This window comes from Amphibalanus amphitrite, unplaced genomic scaffold (assembly GCF_019059575.1).
Source record: "Amphibalanus amphitrite isolate SeventyFive unplaced genomic scaffold, NRLGWU_Aamphi_draft 000386F_arrow, whole genome shotgun sequence".
NCBI classification, from domain to species: domain Eukaryota; kingdom Metazoa; phylum Arthropoda; class Thecostraca; order Balanomorpha; family Balanidae; genus Amphibalanus; species Amphibalanus amphitrite.
Window position 1 is genome coordinate 285,148 of NW_024881880.1, and position 19,887 is coordinate 305,034.

Sequence of the window (19,887 nt, forward strand, 5' to 3'; positions counted from 1 at the left end):
TTCTTGGTAGCTTAACGCTTGCTGCCCTTGGGGGTGACGGTAGCCCTATTGCCCTTGGGGGCGACTGAGGCGGTACGAGCTCTTGGGGGCTTATTGCACCTAGTGGCGACGACGGCTGTATGAGCTCTTGGGAGCTTATTGCCCTTGGGGCGAGCTTGCTCCCCTTTGGGGCGACGGTAGCTGTACGAGCTTTTGGGAGCTTATTGCCCTTGGGGCGACCGAAGCTGTACGAGCTCTTGGGAGCTTTGCCTGTGGGACCGACGGCAGCCCTACGAGCTCTTGGAAGCTTATTGCCCTTAGGCGCAGCTACTGGGTGCGGCACTGTCGGGAGCCCCCTGGCGCTCGCCGGACGCCGCCGCGCCTGACCCTCAAGGAGCGACACCCAAGGCCGTACTTGGTAGCCGGGAGCGGCCCGGTTCTCTTCCCAGATCTGTGTGCTTTTCGCCTTGGGCGGGAGTAAGAGGTCCGGTTATCTTACCCGATGTTTGCTGTTCGCCCTGTTCTCTCTGTCCGCCGCGTGTCCGCGCCCGCTGCGCCGCGACCGCCCGGCGCGGGGAGGGGCACGCGATATGGGCCGAAGGTCCACCGCGCGGCCAACGCGCGGGTCCCGGTCTAATTACTGGATTGGAGGATGCGCCGCGGGGCGGCGTCCACCCAGCTGCGCGCCCCCATCCCTGGTGGGGGAGGGGGAGGGCGCGGTGACAGGGCGGGCGCTTGGCCGGCTCGAGTGGCGCGGCGGCACACACAGGGGCGCTCGCCACCCCCCTCCCTCGTCACTCGCAGGGGGGGGGGGGGTAGGCGCGAACGGCTCGGCCATCTGCGGGCAGTGTGCGACGGTTCGCACGTGTCGCGGCGGTGCGGGGACCGGCACTGGATCGACGAGGAGGGCGTAACGCGCTGCCTTTTTCGGCGGGCTGCGTGCCAGCAATTCTTTCGTTTCACAACCGGGCCGCGGGCCGCGGCGGGTGTGAGCTCCGGATGTGTGGACGCGCCAGAGCGACCCGTCCGACTATCTGTATCTGCCGGCGACCTATACGGTCATCTGACCGGTGCGGGCGTTGGGGCTGTGCAAGCTCTGGGGAGCCTATTGCCCTTGGGGGCAGACCGTGTGGGTGCTACTGTCGGGAGCCTGGGGGAGAATGACGGGGGCTTGCGAGCTCTTGGAAGATCATAGTTGACGGTGCGAGGGCAGGCTGCATGTGCGCTACTGTCCAGAGCTCTTGGGAGCATGACGGGTGGCCGTGCGAGCTCTTGGGCGATCATAGTTGGCGGTGCGAGCTCTTGGGAGCTTATAGCCCTTGGGGGCACACCGTTAGTGACTCTACTGTCGAGAGCTCTGGGGCATGTCAGGTGGCTGTGCGAGCTTTTGGGTGCTCTTGCCCTGGGACATACCGTTTTGGGCGCTGATGTCGAGAGCTCCTGGGAGCCTGACGAAGGGAGCTGCGCGAGCTATTGGGTACTACTGCCCTTGGTGCAGACCGCCAAGGCCACTGTTGTCGAGAGTTCTTGGGAGCCTGACCGGTGGCCGGGCGAGCTATTTGGAGCTTCTTGCCCTGGGGGCTAGCAGCTACGATAGTTTTCTGTCGCGACCTCCAGGAAGCATGACGGGTTACTGTGCGAGCTCTCGGGAGCTCATTGCCCTTGGGGGCAGACCGCTATGGGTGCTACTGTAGTGAGCTATTGGGAGCCTGAAGGATGGCTGCGCGAGCTCGCGAGAGCTTCTTGCCCTTGGGGGCAGACCGCTATGGGTGCCAATGTCTAGAGCTCGTTGGAGCCGGACGGGTGGCTGCGCAAACTCTTCAGAGCTATTGCTCTTGGGGGCAGACCGCATAGGCGCTACTGTTGGAAGCTTCAGGAGCACAAGCGACTGCTCGAGCCGGCGGGAGCCTATTGTCCTTGGGAGCAGACGGATACGGGTGTTACTGTCGCGAGCTCTTGGGAGCCGACGGATGGCCGTGCGAGCTCTTGGGAGCTTATTGCCCTCGGGGGAAGCCTCTATGGGGTTCGTGTCGAGAGCTCCTGGGAGCTTACAGTTGGCTGTGCGAGCTCTTAGGAGCCTCTTGCCGTTGGGGGCAGACCGCTCAGCTAAGAGTGTTTACAGCGGGAGCTCTATTGAGCATGACGGGTAACCGTGCGAGCTCTCGGGAGCTTATTGCTCTAAGGTTGCTGACGAGAGCTCTTGGGAGCTTACAGTTGGCTATGCGAGCTCCGAGCTCTTGAGAGCGTCTTGCCCTGGGGGCAGACCGCTACGTATGTTTCATGCCACGAGCTCTAGGAAGCGCAAGAGAGCATCACGGATGGCTGCGAATTGCGAGAGCTCTTAGGAGCTTAAAGTTGGCTAAACAAGCTCTCGGGAGCTTCCTGCCTTTAAGGACAGGCCGCTTCGGGTGTTTTCCCCTGCGCGAGCTCATAGGGAACATGACGGGTGGCCGTGGTAGCTCTCGGGAGCTCTCCACTTGACTGCGCGAGCTCTTGGGAGCTTAATGCCCTCGGGGCAGACCGCTACGGGCGTTTCCTGGCGCAGCTCAAGGGAGTATGATAGGTGGCCGTGGGGGCTCAATTGGGAACTTGCAGTTGGCTGGTTAAGCTTTTGGGAGTTCCTTGCCCCGGGGGCAGACTGCTACGGGGGTTTTCCTGTCGCGAGCTCAAGGGAGCATGGCGAGTGGCTGTGAGCTCTTGGGAGCTTACAGTGGGCTGGACCAGCTCTCGGGTTCCTGCCCTTGGGGGCAGACCGCTCCGGATGGTTCCGGTCCCCGATCTCTAGGGAACACTACGAGTGGCTGTGGAAGCTCTTAGGCGCTTACAATTAGCTACGTGGCCTATTGCGTGGTCGCTCCGTTTGGCGGGGTTTGGCGGGTGGTTCCAGGAGCAGGAACTGCCACCAGTGGGCGATCGGCCTTTACTCAGCCAACAGAGTGTCTAGATCACGGAGGCGTCAGGCATGAGCCCAATGGCAACTTAGCGGCCCCCCCGGCTAAGAGGCGTTGGGCGAGGGCAGACAGATGCCGGAGAGAGCGAGGGAGAGGGAGGGAGGGTGGGAGGGAGAGAGATAAGCGGAGCGGGCGGGCTGGGGCGGGAGGCACGAGGGGAGCGCGGGATATAGGACAGTCAGAGACGAGCCAGCGAAGGGGACGGACCATTGGTCATGGTCTCAACATTTTTTTTTTGTTCTTTTTTTTCCTGTCGTGACCCCACTGTGGCGGGTGGTTCCAGGAGCAGGAACTGCCACCAGTGGGCGATCGGCCTTTACTCAGCCAACAGAGTGTCTAGATCACGGAGGCGTCAGGCATGAGCCCAACGATCATTATTTTAAGTTGATTCTATTTTAGCTCCCATACACAGTACACTGAACATCATTCTCCCTCTCCCTTGACCCTTCCCGTATCACTCTCTCCCTCCCCGTGTTCGCGTCACTGCGACTGTGCACTTCACCGTCACGCCCGTGGGCGGACGTATTGACAGGTGGATGGATCGTGGGACCACGCGCTCTGCCGGCTTCCTGAGCCGCCCTGCCCCGTGAGACCCTCTATCATAGCGAGAGGCGGCCCAGAGACGACCGTGAACGGCGAGATGGCCCACGTGGGAGCCGCCGCACGCCCTGTGCAACGACCGTGACATTGCCCGGCAGCTCAGAAAGGACGTCATTGGAAGACGTCGTGACGTCAGTGGAGGAAGCTGGACCCCGGCTGCGGCGCGGTCGTACCGCGCTGTCTGCCGCGCGCGGGTGGCGCGGAGCATCCAAATTCGCCGAGCAGCGGGTCCGGGTGTCACCGGTGGCAAAGTGAAGGGCAGGACGGCTGTCATGAATAGGAGCGGGCGCACCTCGGCCGCCGGCAGGTACCGGCACCACGCTGGCACGCGCCGGGAGGCCGCCGGCACCGCTCCATTTACGGCGCGGGGGAGCCTCTTGAGCGGTGGGCGTCTGGAGCCGGCCGGACAGCAGCAGCGGCAAAGGCGCCGCTGCCGCTGCCGCTGCCGCTCGGAGCGGTGCACTCCGGAGCTGCATTGTAGCCTCCTCCCGGCGACCGGCTCCTGTCGGGGTGCTGTCGGGCCGAGCCGAGCCGCCGCCTGTCGTCCGGACGGGCCTCACTGTCCACCGAGTGGCGTCCTTTGTGCGCGGGCCCGGATAAATTACGGGTGTCGCGCGGCCGGGAATTGAGAGGTGCGCTGCGGCGGAGGCGGCCGGCGCTGCGCGCGGAACGATTACACGCCGGCCGAGAGCCATTACAGCCCGGCCAGAGCGGGTCCGCGTGGGGGACAGTGGGACGGTGGGACGGTGGGACAGGCGCCACTGAAGGCAGCGGGACACGGTGCGATTTTCCTCAGAGGCCGTCCGCGGGCGGACATACCGTCCCAGTCGTGGAGACGCGTCCCTATTTAGCGCGGCAGAGGAGGTCGGTCCGGCCCGGGATGCACCAACTTTGTGCTATAACTAACCGGAGACAGTGACACACGGCAGCAGGCCAGAGCCGACTCACCACTGTAGACTGGGATGAGTCCGTTGAACTCGCGCATAGAATCCCAAAGGCGTGTGATGTCCCGGGCGCCCAAGCCATTCAGTCTGTAATGAGATGTTACACCATTAGGTAAGACACAGTCAAAGGGAACCCGGGCCCGGCAACAGGGTTGTAATAGACTTACAGCAGTCGGGAAGCAGCACACAGACATCTACACGGAACGTTACGGGCGGTGTGCTAAGGAACCCAGACGAAAGTTCGTTTTCGGCAGAAACATCAATGTCCAAAACATGATAACTTTACCAATTGAATCACCTGTAACGGCACATTGGAAAAGTTTCCAGCTTTGATGTTCTGTAACCAATTTGGAGCCGCTGCAGTAGTCTGAAGGCATGTTTACGGAACATCCGTAGAAAATCCAATGAAAGTTCCCACACAACGAAGGAAAAGTATATCTACTACAGATATCATTCATCAAGGAAGGCGATATTCAGTGTTGTGTTTGTAAGGAATGAATAGGATGAAGAGAAATATGATATAAGGGAAACTTGCATGAGGTCGGATGCGACCGAGAAGGAAGGAAATGCGAATAACTTGAGGTCGAGCATAAAGGAAAACAGGATTCCATTTCATAAACAAGAAACATCTGGCACTAGAAAAGGAGCAAACAAGAACGGAGGTGGGAGACGAGAACGGAACAGGAGAGAATTGAGAAGAAGGAAAAGAAGAGAAGGGAAGATGGAATGAGATGAGTGGAGAGGAGGCAAGAGATGAGGGGAAGAGAGAAGAGATGAGAAGAGGAGGGGATCGAAAAGAAGAAGAGAGAAGAGAGAAGAGGTGATTTTTTTTCAATAACACACACCCCAGCTGCGTGTTTATGACTTATATTACTTTCCTTGGCTTTTTCAAGATAGGGCCTTGAACTATACTCGATGAACAAGGATGATAATGTCATTGCATCTGTTAATCGAATCAACCAAGCTCAGAATCACTTCACTTCCCGTCGATATTCTCATTCAGCAATATGCACTTGCCCACCCGAATAAGGCAGGCTCACCAAATTTAATTAGCGGATATTGTGAAAGCACTGGATCTGCCGGTTGTTTTTGTCGATAGGCGACTGGCGTGAGGTGTTTCCGCGGTGTCACCCTCTCCGTAATTAATCTCACTAATTGAGTTAGATGATGCCTTTCTCACGTGGTGAGATATTGGTGGCCTACGGGAGGGGATTATTGGCTGGGTCAACACAACACGAGGTTATTTGGAGGAGAGAAACGACAAAGATTCCTTCCAAGAAACTTTGGTGCAAAAAAGGAACATATCAATAAGAGCCGTAGGAAATCAAGATACCTATACGAGTCATGGTACGGCCGACACAAAAGGTGACTTCTAGTAGCTGTTTGAACGTATTCAAATGTGACAAAGACTAAAACAAATTGTTCAAAGCTGTCCACAGTCCGAGAGATATGCTTTCACTTCCCTTTGAAGATGGAAACATTGCTCACAGCTGGCAGTTGCTCTCCACTCGCCATTACAGTGAAGAGGTGGGGCTGCTGGCTGGCAACTGGCACAGGAAGGTCGCTGGCACGCTCAGGGAAAGTGCGGCTCCACGAACAGTGCGAGAATGCACAGATTTCACGACCAGCACTTCCTGTATGGATTATCTGCAGGCATGTGTGGGCCGGTCGGGCGACAAAGGATTGCAGGCTTTATTTCGTGGCGTTAGTCATCAGTAATCACCGTTGCATTACCTATGCTGGGTTTTTCGGGGCAAAGCGTTGTGATGCATCCGATTTACGTGTGGTACAGATCCTGCAATGTTCTTTGCTCGAGATGAAGACTCGTTTTTTTAGCGAATAATCCCGTGTTCTGACGTCATTGAGCTCTTACACACTCCAATGCATGTCCAACACAGCGCATAACTTGCATCTCCTCTTGCTTGCTAGATTGTTTAGTGGCTGTGTGCGGAGATGCGTTATTACATCATCTCCACATCAGGCAGCACGAAAACCTTCCTCCATTTCCGTCCTTTTCTCATTCAGCGCCAATTCATTCATGGTATCCAAGCATTATCATAAACACCACGTAAGTGAATCCGACAGAAAATATATTTTACACCTGTACGCAGCTCATATCAACTTTATCTCATTGAGTACAGATGCGTAGGGGTCTATTAGTTACGGCCACAGTCCTGTTCAGTCCGATCTGTAGATATACGTTTTTAACACTAATCGCTCTCGTTTGTAATGTCAAGTTCAACACCACCTCCTGGGCGGCGTCCAAGCACAACCGGGGCACTCGATCCTTCCCTAATCCCGGCCGTAGCCCCGTGACACCGCTCTGGCCCCACATTGCCACCGTGCCCGCGCTGTGCAGGCCGTAAATCGACCGTCCTCCGCCGACCGGCCGGCACTCGGCCACATTGGCGTTCGTATGCGGGGCCATCCGGCGGAGAGCGATGGAGCGCCGGCCCGGCGCCAGGTCACAGCACGTACTTAGTACACTCGGCGTCGGGTCGCGGTGACATTAGGCGTGAAACATGGCGGCCTGCTGCATGGCGGTGCCGTCCATCAGTGCCGGCCGGCGCCGCTTCCCGGTCCGCGCGGAGCGCCGCGCTGTGATTGCACAGATTTACGGCGGCCGACTGTCACGGCAGCGTGAGCCATTTCCGAAAATCATGAACCTGGCAGCCGCAAGCGGCGGCGGTCGGACATTTTGAGTGTCTGTGAAAACCACCTGTTCAGCACCAAAGGTGCAATGTTGAAAATGACAACATTCAAGGAAGCCATTCCACCGTTTATTCATGCCCAGATCTGCCACTGCTCACCAGTCTGGTCGGTATGTTTGGGCAAGTGGCTGTAATCGTGCGGTGTTTTCTTTTGCGGGAAAGCCACGTTGATCTTTCCTTCATCGCCAAATCAGGGAGATTATTTGTACAAACAGTCGACAGTAGGAGCTCAGCATGAAGCAAGGCACGTTTGACACATCACGGCATTGTTTTACCAACACTGATGAGTCCTTGTTTGACGACGTGTACCAGCTCGCACCACACACGACCCCCGACTCAATGACGTCAACCCCCTGAGCCGAACAGGCACGTCGGACCGGCCACTGCTCCCCGGTCGCGCCGCACGTGCGCGCGAGGGCCGCCAGCCGGAGTATGTCTGTCACCAGCTCGCCGGCTAACACGAGGTGATCTTTCGGAGAGTGGCCCGCCGGCAGACGGCACGCCTGTCTGCAGTCGGTGATAGTTGAAGCTCGAGACGGCTGCTGCAGACGGGCAGCTGTTTTGAGTCGGGTGAGAAATGCTCGAGGCCCATACTACCAGTTGCGCTAGTTGGTTCGGCCCGGCCGAGGCACGCGCCGGTGGCGCCGGTGGTCGGTTTGAAGAGCACAGCGGCGAATGATTGGTAATTGCATGCGACAACACCAAACGGATCCAAAGTTTGGGAAGTTTGGTGCTGCACTCCCAACGGAGCGTAAAACGCTAGTACCTGGAGTTTGAACTTCAGATCGTGGCCAGCCGACTCACGGATGCAAACTTCTGAACAGCTGCTTTTGGTGAAACAATTATCAAATTTATAAATGCAATCCTTCACCACCAGTCAGTTCATAATCACCGATACTACGCTCAATAAGATCCCAAATAAGATCTCCGTAACCGACAATCCTACTGTAAGGGAGACCACCGGACGGTGGGCTCCCAATCCCCATCGTCGTTGGGCACGTGCGGCTCGTTGGGCGATGGAGGGAGGGAGGGCCGCCGACGCCGACGCAGCATTTTCGCCGACAACACGCCGCGCCCGACCGTCGGCGGGCGTCGACGGCCGGCCCCGGCGAGCACTCAGACAACTTAGTTTCCGCGCACTTCGTCGACATCAGTGTTGGCAAATCCGGGCCCAGAATGTGAAACAGTGCCGCCGCTGGCCGGCCGAATGTATTTCTTCTGAAGGTTTAGGACCGGTCCAGTGAGGGAAGTGCAGCTCAAGTGGAGATTCCCAACTTTGAAATTCACGCCAGTTCGATTAAAAACCACTCAAATGAGAAAAAACTAATGCAACCAGGCACTTGAAACTGAGTTGGAGAGCTGAATACGCAGTAGTAAAGGCGTTAGCCTTTCAATTTATCAAGCGAACAACTTTTTGCGAAGTTTGTGGTCAGCTTATAACACGAAAAAGAGAGTCTGATCGTAAAGGAAATCGGAAAACACCTACTACATATGACAAGAATGCTAGATGCTAAAAAAGAGCTAACAAACACGAAAAAGATAAACAGATTTAATTCAGGTGGCTTAAGTTGCAACCGACAAATATGGTAGTAAGGCGTGCCGCATGCCAACTATTTAGGCAATAAAGTTTCTGCATGAAGTTAGCTCCGGTAATGTCTACCTTTTTCAAGGAATATGCAGAAATATTAGCTTGAAATCTGAGCAGCTATTATTAAGAAAGGCACTATTAGCGGACAGTTCAGCGCCGAGGTGCAGCCGTCACGCTGTGGGCCGTCGGAAGGTGCTCCCCAAATATACAAGAGTATCAGTTAGACTTGGCCGGGTGCGAGCGGGAGGAGGCTGCTGATGTTACATAGCGGGACAACAGCCCGACGTGCACAGCAGCAGGCTAGGGGTGAGCGGGTCGTCACGTCCCTGTCGGGAGAGGCGCTCACCGTCACCCGGCCAGCCTCTCCAGCCGGTATGATTTACATTAAAAGCCCACAGGGGGGCCGGCGACTCGGTCGTCTTTTAACTTATAAACTCGGCTGGAAATTTTGGATGACTTTTACAGCGGACTCCGGTCGCCGCCAGACGCCGGCCAAATAAAAGTCTCTCGGCGGGAGCCGTGTACGGATATTGAGCGGCCCCGGCGGCGGCTCATCCTCTGGTTTACGGCCGCCCACGAGTGTTGTCGCTGCCTCTTCTCGCTGCCGCCCCGGCCGCTCCTCAGACGGCCTGGAGAGCCGGCTCAAGTGCAGAAACAACAGCGGCAGCGCGTCCGACCGGGATGGGGTGCGCGCCGGAGGGCGCCGACCGGCACGGCGAGTGGCACGCGTCGTTTGGCGCGGCCGCCGGAGGCGACGGAGACGCCAGGGAAGACGTACTGGGGTCAAACAACCACCGAGCAGTCGTGGGAGATGGAATTTGCTGAGGTCGCAGTTACAGCCATCCGGGTGTTGTGGGTTGGGGAATGGCATGTTTATAGTTGTGAATCTTCAATCAAATGAAATAGAGTGCAGAAAAAAACAATGAACTCTGTTCCAGGTGTTGAAAAGTAAGTATCAAATAAATTTGGTACATCGGTAAACGTTTCAGCATCAAAGCCGGGAATCCGGTTTCAGCTGGATGCCGGGCTTCATGAAGAAAACTTCAACATTTCAATTACATTCCGGCTCCTTTCAAACGATCCTAAATAGCCTCAGCTTAACAACACGGCCTTGCACGGAACCTGATTTCCGTCCGCCGTCTGATTCTCTATCAGCCCGGCGCCGGAGCTGCCATCTAGTGTCGGCCCGCGCAGGTCCACCTTCCGGTCCATTTCCTATAGTCAGATCGGTCGGATGTCGGTGGATCTCGCGGCTGCTTCCGTCCCCCTCCCGCGGGCGGGGGGGGGGGGCTGTCCCCTACCCGTGTGTCGCCGCCGGCGCTATGATTGCCCGCTATATTCGGAGCAGCAGGCCGCGGCCGGGGCGCGGGGGTCAGCGGCTAATTTTTATGGCGGCCATATCTCGGGATTATGTCGAGCCGTGGGTGGGGCGGAGGGAGGCCGGCGGGGTACCGAGGGGCGGGAAGGTGATACGTGGGCGGCACTGACAAACTGCAACGAGACTTCTGACGTTGATGGACCAACGATGGTAAATGGTGTCATAATGAAGGAGTGGGGAGCACGGCGCGGGTGCGCCCGCCTCCCTGAACATAGCTGGCGGCGGCGAAAGCAGCAAGACCAATAATTTGCATTTATTTCGCTGATTTCTGGCGCATTCTTCATTTTGTGTTGCGAGGAACAGTTGTATATCACACAAAGACATGGTATCATCGTTAGAAACTAAATGGTATTATTCGATATAAGCCGTGCCGAATTCGCAAAGCAAATCAAAGTTCTAGTTTTCAACATCTTTATGCCATTAGCCACGGAGGAACGCAATGCTTTTCGAACTTCTAAATATCCCTATGGGTCTGTTAAAATACTCTAAATGAAGGTAACAATGAAATGAATTTTAAATGTTACGTTGTTACGAGGACCAATCTCCCTCCAGACAAAAAAAAACTTCGTAAAATAATAAAGGAAGAGTTAAATTCCACTGGGAAATGATCACCTTTTCTTTAACCCCATAAAGACACAAAACTGAAAGGGGAAGGTATTTAGTTATATCCCCCACAGGTTCACTCGGAAACGTGCCGACGCCTCCACGCGGCCGGTCGGCAGTCCTTATCGGCTTCCGTTTGGGGCAAACTTCACATTACACGACTATAAACCATTTAATTACCTGGACATGGCCTGCAGGGCTCAATCAGCGCCATTTCGGAGCACGACTCACCTGACCAAACAGGGGTAACAAGTTCCATCTTCAATTATCCCACAGGAATTTACCTCCTCCAAACGAGAGACGAGGCTGTAAACGAGCCAGGGTCGCTCGGGCTGATTAAGTTGGCCGCTGTAAGGAAGGGCCTTGGGCCTGTCTGGCCAGGTGGACCCTCCTTTTGCCAGATCGGCAGACCGATAAGAGCTTTATTGCTTTACGATCATTGGTCGCCTGTCCCTGGACAAGCCGTTGCTGGCTTTGGCCCCAGGTCGACGAAGATAGACGCATGCAATAAAAATGAAAGTTCAAGGATTTGTACAGCTGGATAGCACCAACACTCTCATTGGTAAGCATGTGCATCAGCCATTGAATTCCCAGTTACTTCAATTCTTCAACAATTTGTACGTCTTTGGTGACTATCCAAACAAGACTTCTTTACGATGACTTCACCAGCACACAGTGATATTCAGTGTTAGTGAATGTGTGGAAGGTTCCGTCACCAGGAATCCCCGCCACAGTCCGTCTGTGGCGTCTGTGTCAGTGTGGGTGGGCGGTGTGAAACAGTAGGCCTGTGGACATTGATACATCGGTTTTAGCAGGCAAAACCAGGTAAACGGTCCCGCCGGTCGTGTTTTACCTGAAAGGAAGTGTTACTCAACTGCAAACACGTCGGCATTCGAGCAGTCTCAGGCAAAATATTGCGCAATATTAATGGATCATGCAAAAGTAGAAAAATGCAATACTTGTAGATTTAAAACCAAACATTTCTATTAAAATACACCAAAAGTTACAAGGACGACATAAATGCATTAAGCAATTAAATAAAGACAACAGTAATTTCAAATTGCTCGAAGCGTGACATAAGATGAATACCGCAGCTGAACGGCTGGCACTCATCTTTCACAGTATGTGCACTGTGCAGCGTCTCCCGAGCCGCGGCCCTTGACCTCACTGCCGACGGCGGACCGTACAGCGCTGAAGCAGATCATCAACCCTCAGCTCACAACGATGACATACGTCCGCCTCTCGTGCGGCGTGTCGTCACCTCTCCTCCGGCGCCGTATCAGCAGCCTGCAGCCTGCAGGCGTCTCCCAGTGACCCAGTGACCTCGACCGGGCCGCAGTGCCCGCGGGCACGGCCGACCGACCACTCGCACCACAAATCCGAGCCGGCCGACGGAATTGGCCCGGCCGCAGCCGATAAGGACCGATCTGTTACCGGGCTACGATGAAGCACCTCAGAGCCGCGGCCGGTGGCAGCAACTGCTGTAAATTCACTGCCCCTTCCAGCCCCGGCCCCAGCGCGGGCGACCTCAGCTGGGTCTGATTGGACTGCGACGCAGCGCGACGATGATGGGTGGAGAGACGGCCTCTCTGCATCTCAAACTATCAAGTGTCATCAAGAATTGGCACGGCTAAGTTCACTGACTCGTCAGGGGTCCGGTAAGTGGCGCGAATTCATGCTACCGAATGTGAATAGCAGAGCGCACTACTTTGCACGATTTGCCGAGGAGAGGAGCATCCAGGTTTAGAAAAAACACGCCAATGTCCAAAATTAGCAGCTCGATAAGCACCTCAGAGAAGGGACTATTACGCTCCTCATGTGAGAAGTCATATGTACCGCAGCTCATGACAGGAGCTTCTACGCCCCAAGAGAATAACGCTTCCGCTCCCAAGAGAGGATCCCCACGCCTCTACAGGGTGTAACGAAATTATCCGGACATCTATTTTTTCGCCATATCTGCTCGCACAGTTTCTCTTTTAATGTCAGAAGCTGGAAAATTGGATGAATGCATACCTCTGGTATCTGCTTTCAACTCAGCAGTGACCTGACCTTGCGAAATGACTCTTACTCTGAGTAAGAGTCGAGTCGCCGACGGGTTCATTTGATAGTTTTCGTTTAAGGCACGGTGGAGAGAAAGGAGTACAGTCTCTCGTTTCGTAGTAAGGCTACGTGTTGGTGGCATGGTGGCATGAGCCAGAAGCTGGTCTGTCAGCAGCTGGACATCAGCAGCAGCCAGTAGCACATCTGCCTGAGGCGTAATAAGCTGGGACTTGGTGGCAGACTCAGCCCGGCCTCGATCGCAAAAGGCGCCCTTTGCCAAGTGGTGAGGAGAGTTGTCAAGATAGCGACAATGAAACGGCACCAATTAATCCGCATACTGACTCGAATTCTTACCAAGGTAGATAATAAGAGGTCCCACATCATGATTCACCATTACCCGCCCTTTAGCTTGGTTTTACTGCCCTTCAAACTGGAAAAGACAATGAAATTGACGGGAAAACAACCAGTCCACCACCTTTGGCTTCAGGCCAGGGCGTGTCCACTGGTCGAAGGAAGACACGAATGAGGTGACCTGGTCGGATGGGAAGCTGTTCGAGCTGCGATACCCGTTGAACCGTCAAATCGGCCATGTGTGGGCTGCCAGCAGCTCGAATGTGCCGGCCGTCGCCGGCGTCAAACATCTGGCCAAAATCCAGACCTGGAGCATGTTCAGCTGCTGTGTAATATTCAAGCTGTTCATGACGACACAGAAAACCACTATCAGTGACGAGTATTACCGGCGCAACATCCTGGCTAGCGATTGGTTGGAGCCACTCAACCAGACGGCACAGGATGGCTCGGTTTCTGAACGTGTACCGATACCTGATTCAAGCCGCGCAGTCTTCATACGGGGCGGCGCACCACCTTCAAGTCCCTAGCAGAATGAGAAGTGATGCCGAGAGGACCTTTTTGTTCTTCTGGGCTAAAGGGCTATGGCTTGGAAATAGTTCCCATGCAATTCCGTCGATATATTATGGACTATTGTCCATCAGGAGATGAATGAGGGGACACCCGCCACCAGCGCCGCCCAACTGCGGGCACAGGTTAGTAAGGCGCTACTCTATATGAAACCCACTGTGCTGGAAAATCCAGTGGCTGGAATGCTCCAAAAATGTGTACCTGCGCTCTTATGAAAGGTGGCTATATAATAATTCAAAAGGGAAAATATCAGAAAGTCTTGCTTCTTAATTACAGCGCGACGAAAGATGTCCGGATAATTTCGTTCCTCCTGTATGTAGGATAGGAGCGCCTACGTCTTGCCGGCAGAGGCATCTCGCGTCACAGGCTAAGGCGTCTCCTCGTCGCCGGTCGCCGGACAGCCTCAGCCGAATGGACGACGGACTGTGGCAGTAAATAGCCGCCCCAGGTGACGTGTGGGACGACCCTGAAAGCGTCGGACTCGAGATCACGATGCCGATATCGCTAATTGAATTGCCAAGTATCCCTATCGCAGCGCGGAATGCAAGATGCACAATACGCCATGCGAAAATGGCGTACTGGATTGCAATCTGGCCATCCGACTTGCTTAATCACCAATGCACGGGCTACTATTCGCATTTCGCAATGTAGTAATGACAGGTGGTGATGATATCACTATTACGATTATACGTTTCAGCATAACATGTTCTGAAGTCGCAGCTCTCCGTATGAATTTCAACCAGGAACATATGTACGCAATTCATCACAGTTTTTCGGCCCTGGTATTCGCGGAACCCAGCACATGTAACTTTGAATCGCTTTGGCCGGCCGGCTCCCCGCACGTCAATACCAGCACGTCCAAATGTGAAGCGCAGCGTTGGAGTACACGCTCCAATCAGCAGTGACCCCGGATCAAACGCGAGACTGCGCCGCCCCGGCTTTGGACGGCCACTGATGCGAGCCTAACAGCTGGTGACATACGGGAAATGGAATCGGGCTGGCCCGGTCAGGTCACCGCAGTTCAATTAGATCCAACATGCGAGTACCTCAGCGGAGCATCCCCTCAAGGCCGAGGAAAGTGCTGGTGTTGCGATCGTGTCGCGGCTTCCCTCCTACGGGAGAGCGGTCTCCGAGAGCCAGCTGGGAAACCGAGCGTTTAATCTCAGACGGCCGAGAAATGAGACGAGCCTCGGAGGTGCAACCTCATCGCTTCCTAGTGGAATCGAAATTCCCAGAAATCGCTCCCGAGAGCGCGGCAAGACATGACTCTGAACCAACCGCAGACCAACCGGCTCGTTTCTCCGTGTTGAGCGAAGCATGCAAGCGGCCAAAGCGCAGCCGCCTTGTTAGCCCAGCGGTGCAGTTCGCAGTCAGGCCACGCTGCTAAATAGACCCGTTTCATGCCTGGCTTGGCTCGCCTACACAGGCCACATTAGCGGCTTCCGTTAATAGAAACGTCACAGTGCAGGCATGCGTCTTGTCGACACGCGTGCAGGCCCCCTTTCAGGCCGTTTATTCGGTGCGACATCCACGTCGTGGTCCGTATGCCGGTCGCGGCGGACCGTAAATTCCGCCGCCGTCGCCGGCCCGCTGCAGGAATTTGATTACGTTCAGCGTTTGAATCATGAACTGCTCCCATCTGCATTCAGAATCTTGCGCTGGTGCGCAGGGAGCTGAAATGATACATTCAATGGGGCATTTGTGTAAAGGAGGGCCTTTGAGTGGCTAGGTTGTGTTTCACTCAATTCAGGTGCTCTTGGTGGTAGGCAAGACATCAATGTAGGTTCTACTTCTATGTGCGCTCAACACATGACGAGAGAAAATGACATGCATGTGTCGGTACAGCAAATTCTACATAAGATCTTACATGCAGACCAAAATAGGATGTACAAACAGCATAAAGTCCGCCCCATCTCGTTTATCTGTTGAGCGATGCATCCACGAATAGAAAATGCCAAATTATTTGCTAAGGAAGAAGCGGAAAAAGCTCGAAGATATTATCGTTTGAAATTTAAAATCTAAGCAGATCTGGAAACCCAAGTAATCCGCTTAGTGAAAATACTGCCCTTTTAACGATCAAAACTTTATCATGCGACACACTCTGTTGTCAACCTTGCCGCTCGGTGAAGGACACACTCTTCCAAAGAAACACAATACTTTTGCCAATGTGAAACGAAACAAAAAACGCTCACTGTGCGAAACAGGGTGTCAGTCTGTTGACGGAACATGTTTTTTTTTTTGTGTCCAGCGCTCTCAAATGCCCGCCACACCACTTTGGACATGCACGGGCGACACTCTGACACTCAATTGCAAGGCACGCCACTATCTAAGTGCAAGGTGCGCCACTTGCACCGTGTGTGACACGCTACTCTGGGCGTCGTTTACACGCCATTTGCGACGACGTCGGCGGCCGCTCCGGCGTGCCCCGCGGGCCATGTCGTGCCTCTGTCGTCATGTCGCCGTCACGACCGGTCGTCTGCAGGAGCCACTTCCGAACGGCCCTCTCAGGAAGGCAATCCCGCCGCCTGACGACACCCTAACGTCTCAAGGCCTCGCCGGTCCAAGAGCGCGCCGCCAACCCACCGCCAGCTCGCAGCTCGCGAGCGATAACTCGACGCTGCGCCGCGCTGGTGCCAGCTCGAAAACGCCTCGAAGAAGTTCTTTTGTAGTTCCCAGACGCCGGACGCCAGTTAGGCCGCAGCTGGACACCCGTCTTCGATGGTCGTTTGAAGCGCTCGGACCCTGGCCCGGGCATCGCGGCTCGACCCGCATATGTGGGGCGCCTCGTCCATCCGGGGCGGTTCGTTTTCTTCGATGGCATGTCATAAGGAGCCAGGAATTTACGGCTTGTTCGGATCGGCACTTTTATCGCCGGACATGCGGTGTTTGTTGCGCTACACGGCTGACCCGGTACCAGGTGGTCCCCGGCGACGGCCGCGGCGCCGCGGGCAGCGATAACCGCGCCGGCCGGCCTTCTTTACGGCGATGTACCGGACTCGGTAACGACCGGCCAGGCTTGAGTGGACGCCGGAACAAGACAGCGCGCCCTGGGAACCGAGCCAGAGTGGCCGGCCGGCGCCGGGTCAGACGGTGTCAGCGATGGGGTCGCTGAATCGTAGCCGTCCGAAAAGCGACACCGTTTAGCGCGCTATCGCGGCTGGAACGGGTTCACAGGCCGTAAACGGTGACCCCGCAGTGTCCGTCGTCACGCCCTCAGTGACGGCGCCGACCTGCGATGACCCGAAGTGACCCACGGTGCCCGCGGCGCTCCGGCTGCTGCAGTCACGGCGGCCGCAGTGGCATGTTCACGACACTACACGGCGCCACCAGTGTATTTCTAGTCGATCGACGCCGCGGCAGCAGCGGCGGCCTCTTTGTATGCTAATGCGCGCAATTTGCCTGCATGGCCGGCCCTATCTATCGCCGCGTTCGGCGGCGAAGACGTTACTGGCTGGGTCACTCGCCGCCGCGCGGCCTGGCCGTGTCTCTCAGCCTGGAGCGGGCCGGCCGGGCGACCACTTCTGCCCTCTCCATAAATTCGCCGTCGGGCGGCGGGTCGCTGTTCGGAGCCGGCGCGCCCGTCTCCACCGACGCCCCGCGGCGGTCTGTGCAACATTTCCGGGCGGCCGCCGTCGGCGAGCTGCCGGAGCTGTGAGGGACTGCGACCATCCAGCGCAGCCGAGGGGAAGTCAGAAAAATGCCACCGCATTAGGCGCTAATGCCGGTCATCACTTGAGATGTGCAGCCGGGGTTTCCGCCTCTGATTTCACGTCGATCTCCGAGATGCGGTCTGTCGGCTGCAGAGGCAGCTCGGGTCACATTGAGGAATGACCAGGCCGCTTGGAAACGCGTGTCCATCGCGCAACCAGCGACCTCTTGTCAGGGGACGAATGCTTCGGGAGAAACCACGACAGCAATGCACTTGCGTAAGAGAAACTGTCAGCTGAAAAGATATGCCTGGACGCAAACGACAGCAAACCCCGTCAGGTGGACAGATATACCTGGACACATACGACAGAACGTCTGGTCGGAAATCAGAGCCTTCATCTGGCCGATTTTCTCAAATCAGCTGTCATTTTGCATTAGAAGCGAGTCTCCCCGGCCAAACAAGACTGCCCGTAAGACGGACGGGCAGACGTGCGGCAGTGGTGAACTGCTGCAGTGGGGAGGCTCCGTCGCCCAGTCCCCACTGTCCGGCCGGGGCTGGGGACTCAATGGTCCACGGGCCGTTATATATCTCCCGTTCCCTAGAGCCCATCAAAGATAGCCCAAAGGGCCTCGTCGCCACGCTCAAAGAGCCGTGACGGTGTCCGGTGTCGTCCGCTCTCGAATGGGAAGTGGAATTGCCGTCCGGCGACATGCTCCGTTGCCCCAGAATGAGATGCAGCACCGTGACCAAATTTATTGGGCATGCCGAGCTGACACAATTTGCGTGGGGTTATTGCCCACGAAGCATTCGTTTCGCCGCAGAGATAATCGCATTTCGGAACAAGATAACCCTCATGTTCAACGAACAAAAGCAACATAATTGAAACGACCGTGTAAAGGATGCCTTGTTTTGTTCGCTTGGTTATTTATAGGCTCATAAGTCAATGTAGACTATAATCGCTGAGCTGACAGCTGCGCCGAGTTCAGCGCAAATACAGCTCGGCTCGGACCAACATAGATCAACGGCGCGGCTCGTTTGAAAAACGAAACGACCGATCAAGACTGACACGGAAACTCGGTCGCCGTTCTCGGTGTCACCCAGCTCTCCGCGCCGTACGCGACCCACAACCAGCCGCTAATCCTCTGGGCGCTCGCCCGGTCACGCTCGTGTCACAGAGAAGCGTGCTGACCCGCCCCACTGACGACAGTCGCCTCCGGACCGCTGACTCGACACCGGACCGGGCGACCCGCTGAGCCGGTCAGACGCCCCGCGCACAGCTCTCCCTGTCCGCCCTGCTGACACCGCGCCTGGGTCAACACGTCTCTCTCTCTCTCTCTCTCTCTCTCTCTCTCTCTCTCTCTCTCTCTCTCTCTCTCTCTCTCTCTCTCTCTCTCTCTCTCTCTCTCTCTCTCTCTCTCTCTCTCTCTCTCTCTCTCTCTCTCTCTCTCTCTCTCTCTCTCTCTCTCTCTCTCTCTCTCTCTCTCTCTCTCTCTCTCTCTCTCTCTCTCTCTCTCTCTCTCTCTCTCTCTCTCTCGCTCCCTCTCTATTCATTCCTCTCTTTCTCTTTCTTATCGCCCCCTCTCTTCTCTTTCCTCTTTGAATCTTACATTTAGCAGGTCTTTGCAAGCTTCCGCCTTCCTGTGCTCCTCCCCCATCACTCTTTAATCCCACCCTTCAGAGCCAATTTTCGCTCGTTCCCCTACTTCTCCTTCTCCCCCTCTCTCCCTCCCTCTGCCATTCTTCCATCCTCTCCCATTCTCCCATCCACCCGCCCTCCGCCAATCCCCATGCTAAGCCAGCCGTCCTGTGTGCCGCCTCCCTCACGGGCGCGGGACCCCGCCGAACAAAGCCGCAGCGCTCGCGGTGGGCGCACAGCCTTTGAGCGCAGGTAGTGCGGCTGCAGGCGCGCCTTTGGCCGGCGTGCTCGGCGGACAATAGTGGCGCGCCGGCGACTAATTGGCGAGGTCGGCACGCGCTGTGCCATCGACGGCTGGTTAGCGGCCTACGAGAGCCCTCAGGCGCCCCGGGCGTGCGACGAAGCAGGGGGAAGGGGAGCGTGAGGTGGCGAGACTTCTGGGTAAGGGCAGGTGTCTTGATTGTTTGATGTGGTTGGCTTGATGCTCTGGGCTGGCAGGTTCTGATGATGATCTTCGAGGAAGTGTAAGGAGTGGAAAGGAAACAATGCTTTGGTGTAGCTGGTGAATGGGGAGTGATAGGCCATAAATCAAAAAGGCATCGAAGTCAACGGTGATGACAGCCTTCCCTCGGAACAGCGCGATGGCACGAAGGAAATGTCGAGATAGGTACTTACCTACCGTGAGCCGAGCAGTCTTCCTCGCGGGCTGGCCGGGAAGGATCCGCGGTGCGAGAAGGGTTCGGGAAGGGCGGGGCTGGCAGGTGCCCGGTCGAAGGCCGAGGAAGTGGCCAGCCACTGCTCGGTGACGGCGGCACGTGAGATGACGGACCGCACCGGCAATCAGGCGGTCAGCCGGCCTCTCCGACCTCACCCCTCTGACGCCTGTGACG